A 9,484-nucleotide genomic window follows, 5' to 3' on the forward strand; every position below is an offset into this window, starting at 1 on the left:
TGCGTGGGTGGGTGGGGGGGGCGGGGCGCGTGGTAGCGTCATCGCCCGTCCCGGCCACCTCGTTCTTTTTCTTAAAGGGCCCGAGCCTTCCTCTCAGCGCCGTCTTGCGGCAGCGCCTCCCTCCGACTCTTCCGGGATCCGAGTGGGTGGGGCGAGGTCGCCTGGCGCGGTTGCCTCGGACCGATCAGGGGGCGGGAGGGGCTTGGGCCGCCGGTCGGCTGGCTGGCTGGCTGGCTTCTCTAACGGCAAAGGTGATTCAGCCTTATCCAGGGCGCGCAAACTTCGTGCTCGTCGGATCGGCTCTGTTTTATTTTCTAGGAGCCACCAGATCCCTGCCGGCCACGCCCAGATCCAGAAGAGATCCAGCTAAGAGTTAAAGAACAACTGTGCCTCTGAGCACATTATGAGTCTAGGAATTCGTTTCACGCGCAAAGGTCCGCGCCTGGATAGATTTCTTCGCTCTACATGCCAAATTTAGCGGGGGTGGGGGGAGGAAATATTCCTCTTGTTGCTGTTTAGCAGCTGGGAGTCAGAAACCATTCCCAATCTTATAACAAGTCACCCCAGGCATCAACCAGTCGATCTAGCTTCTGCCTACCCCTGATTATTTTTAATCTTGTTTGCATCGGTCTGCCTCGAGAGACATGCCAGGGCGGTGTGTATGGAGGTTCTGGGCTAGCCAGACTTTTAAAATATTTATATTTTACTAAGGTGGTTTCAGTTAAAAGAAATAAAGTGATACAGGGGGAAGAAAAGAAGGAAGTGACAGGGAGAAAAACAACACCAAAGATTCGTATAAAATTTATATGCCAAAAAAAGCAATATACAATATTCCTGTACATTCTTAAATAAATTGGTATAGTGTTATTGTTATTGTCCTAGCGCTTGTGTAAATGTTAATAGCCTACTACATTTTGTATAAACTCATTCCAAATGTTATCATATTTATCCCTTACAGAGTCTGTGCCTGTAAGCAGTCCATTCATAAATTGCCAGTGATGTCATATCATCAGTCCACTGATTGAAGGGTATCATACCTTTATTTTTCCTTTTTTTTAATGAATTTTTATTAATTTACATCAAAAGAGAAAACAAAAAAAAAAAAAACATATTAGTTTCACATCGAAATTTCACAACTTATTCCTTTTCAGGACTTCCTCCAGCTTATCCGTAAATCATCCGTAATTATAGTTTAAGTTACGCATTTCTTAATTTTATATTGACATTATTTATGTCTTTCTTTCTATTCCCTTTAGACAATATTTCTTAGTCTTTCACAGTGCTTCTTTAAATCCCATTAGTGTTATCTGACACTCACTTATATGTTCCAGATATTCCACAAATTTCCCCCAGTCCTTTATACCTTTATTTTTCCAATTCCTCAATATCAATCTCTTGGGCACCATTAGAACACGGAAAATCCATTTCCGTTGCCCCATTGATAATTTCCATACTGCAGGTATATAGTTCAATAAAATATTTTCCGCTGAAATATTTAACTTTTTCTGCACAGTCAGCCCTTTCTCCCAAAACTTGTTAAGTAAAGAACACTGTACAAACATGTGTTTCAGAGAGGCATTGTTCTGGGCTACCCAGATGACAAGACCCCTCCTCCCTTCTCAGCCTTGCTGATGTGATCTGAAGGAAAGCAGAGCAATGTATTTGGAACCACCTTGAATTTATCTGCCATCTCCAATACAGTACAGCAAGAAATCAATAATGCTTGCTTCTGAACAAGCATACATACACTGGATCTATAGCTGCAAGTTTTATTTAAGTCTGGTCAGTGCTGAATCAGTTAAAAGTAGAGGTGACCAAGACTCAACTGTCAGAACCATGCACTTAATCCTAGGAGGACAGTAGTGAGGGCAAAACACTGCAAAGAGTAAAGGCATTTTTAAGACAGGGAACCCTCCAGATAATACTAGGCAGAATAGGTCACTGGGTCAGTATTTAAAGTACTGCTGAATGAGCTGACCTTGCTTGCCAAATACAGTGGTTCCATGACAAATGGATCAATGTGGAAAGAGCTCCCTGAGGGTAGAAGTTTGAATGCCACTGTGATAAATCAAAGCAAAGCATTTTTAAAATTAAGACCTGAAAAGCCTGAGGTATTGGATCAAAACTTGAGTTACTAAATCAATGTTCCCTGCAAGACATAGCTCCATTGTTAGCAAGATAATTTCCATTTTGTGGATTGAAACAAGTGGGCTTCAGTCTGCAAAAGCTTGTGCTGCAATAAATCTGTTTGTCTTTAGGGTGCCACAAGACTCTTTTTCGATTTCATGATAAGAAAGGCATTCACTGATAGTGATCAGAAGTTTAAAATGGAGCAGACAAAGTCCCTGAAGCAAAGCAACAGGAAGCATTGTAATGTTTTTTGCTTTTTTAGCACATCATTTGAAGTATGATTTGAGTGGTGCTGTGGTCTAAACCACTGAGCCTAGTGAGCTCCTGTTGCTCGGTCCCAGCTCCTGCCAACCTAGCAGTTTGAAAGCACATCAGAGTGCAAGTAGATAAATAGGTACCACTCCAGCAGGAAGGTAAACGGCGTTTCCGTGCACTGCTCTGGTTTTGTCAGAAGCGGCTTAGTCATGCTGGCCACATGACCCAGAAAGCTGTCTGTGGACAAACGTCGGTTCCCTCAGCCAGTAAAGCGAGATGAGCACCGCAACCCCAGAGTCATTCGTGACTGGACTTATCTGTCAGGGGTCCTTTACCTTTACAGTGGTACCTCGGGTTACAAACGCTTCAGGTTACATACACTTCAGGTTACAGGCTCTGCTAACCCAGAAATAGTACCTCGGGTTAAGAACTTTACCTCAGGATGAGAACAGAAATTGTGCGGCGGCGGCACAGCGGCAGTGGGAGGCCCCATTAGCTAAAGTGGTGCTTCAGGTTAAGAACAGTTTCAGGTTAAGAACGGACCTCTTGAACGAATTAAGTACGTACCCAGAGGTACCACTGCATACATCTGTAGCTACCCCCGTTTTCATGATTTGGACTTTACAGTGGATGAAGAAATGGAGACTCCCAAGATTAAAATAAAGAGCTAGGCAGGGCAAATCTATAGCCTCCAGACTAGAGTGGTACTTTTGCTACCTGAAGATCAGCACAACCTACAGTAACCATGTCTATTCAAGAAGTCTCCTTGAATTTAATAGGGCTAACTCTTAGGTAAATGGAGTTAGGATTGCAGGATCCTGTACTTGCCCAGCAGAAAAGTTGAGAAGGAAAACACCACTACAAAAAGCAGAGAATGGAAACATGCTTCCGCAGGCTTCCAAGACTCATGCAAAGGCCTGGGCTGCAAGAGTTCTCTCCTGACTGTATACTGAGGTCATCTAACAAAGCCATGCAAAGATTGGTTATGGAACTCCCTTCCCCTGGATATGTGCCCAGAACCTGAATATCAACTGGAAGCACTTGAGAATATTTTCATTTGGGCTGGCTTTTACCCAAGCCTGAGTCCTAAAAGACCATGCAGTCTTCCGAGGGAAATTGGTGCTTCAGGAAAAACATTATCTCATTCAAAGCTGCAAATGCTAATAATGTAAAGGGTTTTCAAATCAAGTTCCAGTTTTCACCAGCAGAGGACAATTCATCCCCTTTAAACTCCCCTCTCTCACAAGAGGCAACAGCTGGTAGATATGCATTGTTGCAAAGGAAATTGGCGTGGGCATGTCCTGGCTGGCATTGTGGCATCTGGGGAATGAGTTGGACCTTCGAAGCCAGGGGTATATCCTGTAACTTGAGGAAGCACAAACTCACCGAGAATGCAGATCCAGTGATTTGGGAGTCTGTGGGAGCAGCTTGGAAATTTGGCTGCCTTCGTAGAGCAAGGAACAATATTTTCCGATCTTTTGGACACAAAATCTTCCCTACTACATTTCTGCTTGGGGTTTCATTAGATTCAGCCAGGTGTGTTTCCTCAATCCCCCAGACAACCTGCTTCCTTCCACGTCTTGGAGTTTCACAGCAGAATCTAGGACATAGCTGGATTAATTATTAGTTGGAATAAGCTATAGAATTGGGCCCTTACTGCAACTAAAATATCTAAGGATACTTGGACATAGCAGGTGAGTAGCATAAGATTACACTTCCCAAGAAGAAGGTACCGTACATGAAAACAGTATACTCAGTATAGTAAAAAAGGTAAAAGTAAAGGACCCCTGGACAGTTAAGTCCAGTCAAAGGTGACTATCGGGTTGCAGCGCTCATCTTACTTTCAGGCCGAGGAAGCCGGCATTTGTCCATAGACTGCTTTCGGGGTCATGTGGACAGCATGACTAAACCGCTTCTGGTGCAACGGAACACTGTGATGGAAAGCAGAGCGCACAGAAACACTATTTACCTTCCCACCACAGTGGTACCTATTTATCTACTTGCACTGGTGTGCTTTCAAACTGCTAGGTTGGCAGAAGCTAGGACAGAGCAATGGGAGCTCATGCCGTCGCAGGGATTCGAACCACCGAACCACGACCTTCTGATTGGCAAGCCCAAGAGGCTCAGTGGTTTAGACCACAGTGCCACCCGCTCCCCTTTGTCAGCATAGTAAACACATGCAGTATAGTCATACACATGCCTATTCATAAGACCCATTCAGTTCAATGGGACTTCTAGTTACGAGGGCATAAGATTGCAGCCTAAAACATTGCTAATCTTATGATTTAACAGAGTAACCCTAGCTGTGTCTACTCAGAAGTAAATCTGATTGAATTTAATGAGGCCTTCTCTCAGGTAAGTAGAATTAGGTTTGCAGCCTTAGCCTGAAATCAGAATGGCAGAGACAGGGCTGGTTGGAAAATTATTTTGGAGGAAGCGGACCTGCTTATGAAAACATAAGATGGATGAATTTCTGGTCAGTTACTGATTTGAGAATGGCAGTGAAATGTACCAAGAACTTGGGTTGCAGAAGGACATCACAGGTTCTTAACTATAAATGTGTACTTTCCACATTGTTGGAAGAGGAACACACCACGTCCAGATTCTGATGTAATGGTAAACCAGTCTTACTGTGCCCATGTGTATTTCTGCAAGGTGGCAGGAAAATCAGGGGAGGAGTGAAGAGGCAGTGAGTTTTGCTCTGAATACCTGCTTGCTCATTCACACTAAACTATGGTTTGGCTTAGCACTACATGGGAACTGGGCCACTGAGAAACTGAGCCTTTGGGGGGAAACTAGAGAATGGCAAATCATGATCAGAGCTCTCTTTACATTTTTTTCTAAAAAGATGCCACAATTTGGTCTATTGACAGCAGTGCTGGGGCTGGGGAGATTCAATCTCGCAGCCTATATTTCTGATGAAAAATGAACACACACAAATCAGATTTAGGGAATACTTCTATGTCCCATAAATTTAGTCAGGTGTGGTGTGCTGGGTCGCACACCCAGCCACCCAGAAACAACTTGATCATCATCCAAGCATGGCTCCCTTGTTTAATATGTCGTGGTGGTCCATTTCCCCTTTGCAGATTTTGGATGGTGTGCAGAACCCCTTTTACATGTGGTTCAGAAGCTGAGCTACAGCTATAAAGACTTGTTAGAACCTAGAAGTGAGGAAGTTTCTACTTAGGCATGACTTTTGTCCACCCATATATATATATATAATGATGATGGCTTTTTAACCAAGTGAAATGCCCAAGGCTATACATGAAGTTAGCAGCCAAGTCCCATCAAATGCCAACCTTTGCCCAGATCAAACAGCTATAGAAGCCACATGCCTTTATTCCGGTTTTGGACTTCTGATTATAGACAGGGGGGAAAAAGACAGCCCACAGTGATTGCTTCTAAACCCACTCCTCTGCCCTGACCCACTAAACCCCATTCTCTCCGATCTGCGGATTAAAAAAAAAAAAAAAAAGGTTATCCTGCTCCCATTCTCCCTTCTTTGTGATGACTCAATAGACTCCTCTTTCTTCTCCCCCAGAGCGCTGGCAAGAACTCAAAGCCCTCTGGCTCCCGGCCTGCTCTCCATTCTAACCCACCAGCAGCAAACAGAACAGCAGCAGGGAGCTGGTCATGGGTGACCCAGCCACTGTGGGACAACCCCTCCTCCTAGGATCATGCGCCTAGTATTACGAGTACCGGGCCCTATGGGCCTTGGGTGCTGAGAGTTGCCTCCGACACAAAGCCCCCTCTGTTTGCTCCAGCCAGGGCCTGAGAGAATCCAGTGTGCCTCCGAGGAAGGCAGGGGCAGAGCGCACATTGTTTGGAGACTTGCAGGAGATCGCAACATTTGGACATTATTACCCATCTCCCCGGGGGGGGGGAGGAGAAGCAATGCCCTGCAAGTGAAAAATCAGCACCGAGGAGGCCCCGATTCTGTCTGCGGTGGAGGAAAAAACAGAGAAGCTTATGGCACCTTAAAGATCCAACACGGACTCGAATCCGCAAGAAACTCATGCCCTAATGTGAATCTTTCAGAGGCCGATCAGAAGATTCTTTGTCCGTTTTGCCGCAAAAGATTCATATGGCTGCTGTCCCCTGTGGAAATTAAAGGAATGAGGCCGCAGTGGTCTAGGGGAGGCTCTGTAAGAGTCTGGAGAGCCTAAAGGGAAAGAGAGACTAGTGGATCAGCGTGACTGGAAGCTAATAAGGAAAGCAGCAGAGATTAGTGATTGGAGGTGGTGTCGTGGTACACAAAGCGGTTCAGCTTCTACCTTTTATTGGGAGAAAGCTGTGCAACTCAGAAGCATCCTACTCTCACCAGAGCAATTCCATACTGAAAGGCATCCTTTACTTTTTGGGGTTCTTTGCTCTAAGGCTTCCTCTTTTGTCCAGTCAGATTCCCTTTCCCTTCACCATGAGACCAACTTGGGAGCCACTCTTGAAAAGTTTCCTGGGGCATGGCTTTGAAAGGAGAGCAGAGAAAATGGGGGACTGGTACAGGGGTGAATCAAATTTTGGATCCCAAATAGGTTATATAAGCTCTGGCTTGGAAGAAATGAACTTTCCAAAGACCTGGGTATTTATTTTTTTTACTCATTTATTTATTGCTTTGATGTTGGGATACTTCAAAGGCAATTCTCCAACCCAAGCTTCTGTTGGCTTCTGCCTATATTCTGTACAATACCCAGAATTGGACTGGATCCTAATGCTCTGCTCTACGCATTTCCCCAAAGAGAAAAAAGTCCCATGGACAGTTTGACTGGCTTAGTTTCCTTGGATATGAGCACTTCGGCGACTTCTGATGTCTTTGTATTCTTTGCTTTATTCACAAATATACAAGCATAGCCTACTGGAAGCAAGACTCTCCAGAGGGTAACCATGTTAGTCTGTTGCAGCAAAAACAGCCAAGAGTAGATTATTTGTTGTTTCTGGATGCAAATAGACTCCTACCGGCAGCAACCAAAATGCAGAGAAGAGTCTCAGGTTCCCAGAGAGTTTGTTTTAGCTCCCCAAGGTGGCAACAGCTTAAACTCTTTGCTCTCAGCCAGAGTCAAAGGATGACACTGTCTCTAAACCAGTGTCCTCGAACCGTAGGCTGTTGGACTACATCTCCCATCTCCCTTGACCATTGGCTAAGCTGGCTCTGGATGATGGGGGCTGTAATCTAACAACATCGGGCAGCCTAAGGTTGAAGAACACTGGTCTAAGCTTTCCCCTTCTACTTGGTGCATAGTGTCATATTTCCAAAACATCTTGGGTATTGCATCCCAATGATTGGAGGGAGATTTCCAGCTATCAAGGAACATTGCTGTTATTTTCCTAAAGCCTACGGCCACACACAGATTGCTTCAAAGCAGTCACCAAGACAGCCCCAACTCCTAACACCGGTTTGCGGTGCAAGGGGGTTCCTGCTTTGTCTTGGCAGGACTCAACTGCATTGAGCCTGGCTCAACCAGGGATAAGAAAATCTTGCTGGCAGGTGACATGAGGCCACTGGCAGTATCTCAGAGGCTGCAGCAATATTACCAGTCTCTCTCTCTCTCCTCCCTAGTCTTGGAAGAAATCAGAGGGGAGAGAACCAACCTCCCAAAAAGACATATGGACCAACAGTTGAGTATTCTTTCCTGGCCGGGTGGGTGAGCTTCTGATCACTGATGGTCAGGGCAGGAAAAAGCCAAGCCTCCACTGCTCGTTACGTTCCTCCTGCAGTGACAAAGGGGCTGATGCTAATTCAAAATGTTCTGTTGTTGAGACCATCTGCTCTTGTCCTCCCTAGTTGTCACTGTTGGAAAGGGCAACGCTGTACTGATAGCAGGATCTGGGGCATGGAAAAGGAGGTGGGGCTTACTTGAATTCAAACAGCAGAGCCAGCGAATAGGACCCTAGAATCAGCCCTTCCCCCACCCCCTGCCCCAATTTCCCACCTAGTTTCTGGCTAGGAGTGGCATCTAGCAGGTTAGACTAACTAGAGTTTTTCCCCCCATGCATTCTATGAAAAGTACTTTTTATTTTTCTTTGTGTTATGTGCTGCGCATCTGAAAACATTTGTGCAGGAGAAGAGGAGGAGGAGGGGGCCGTTTTCAAATCAAATGTTAACTTTGGCCCATCCTTTTTTTTAAAAAAAACCACACAACACATCTGTACAAGACCAGATGTGGAAAAACCAACATTGCAGCTTTGGCATCGCACGAGAAAAGGCCTCGGGACTCGGTACGTTTGGGGGGTTCGTGAGCTAGCACAGCCGCATAGCTGGCCCATCTCCCAGCCAGGAAGCAGGCTGATTCTCTGCTGGGGGCTCCAGCCCTCTTGAGGAACAACCCCCCCCCCCGTCTGTCCACTCCACACCCCAGCCCATTCTGCTCCAGTTGCTGGCTGGGCTTCAGACACCTGCTTGGCCAGCTGGCCGGCTAATAAGCCTGCGAGGAAAGTCTTCTGCTGCTTGACATGCCCACTGCCAGCATTCCTGGAGGAGCTAAGGCTAGCGAGCCTAGGACCGGGCAGGGCCAAAGCCTAGGCCTTGGGGCTGGAACACAGCAACCGGCATGTCTTCTGTGTCCTGGCTCCGTTGGTTAAAGCATGGTGCCCATCACGCCAAGGTTGCAGGTTCGATCCCCTGCATATTCCTGCATTGCAGGGGTTTGGATGAGATTGGTCCACAGGGTCTCTTCCAACTCTACAATTCTCCCACCTTTCGAAAGGGCCCAATGGCGGGAAGGAGAGATTGCAAAGCTCACAACATCCCCAAAAAGCCCAGCTTTGGGGGGGGGGTGATGCAAAGAGAGAGGCTGCTGGAGGCCCCCAGGATTTCTCCCCCTCCCTGCCCTGCAACAGTTGGCCCCATAGAAGCCCCCACAAGGCCGCTCTCCCCGCGCACAGATAAGGCTAAATTGCTCCTTTCTCTGCAGGACAATCAAACCATTCTCTGCAACTGGAAGGAACCAACCCTTCTTGCCCCCAAAAAGAGGGGTGGGGTGGGGGGAATAGACCATTCTTTTCCAGCCGCGGCTTTCCGCGGATTCAAGGGCCCAGTTTCTCTTTTCTCGCTCTTTCCGCTACCCCTCTGCCAGAAACATGGAGAAGGAGGCGTCGGTTA

The sequence above is a fragment of the Podarcis erhardii genome (assembly GCF_964252035.2).
Source record: "Podarcis erhardii genome assembly, chromosome: 2".
NCBI lineage: Eukaryota > Metazoa > Chordata > Lepidosauria > Squamata > Lacertidae > Podarcis > Podarcis erhardii.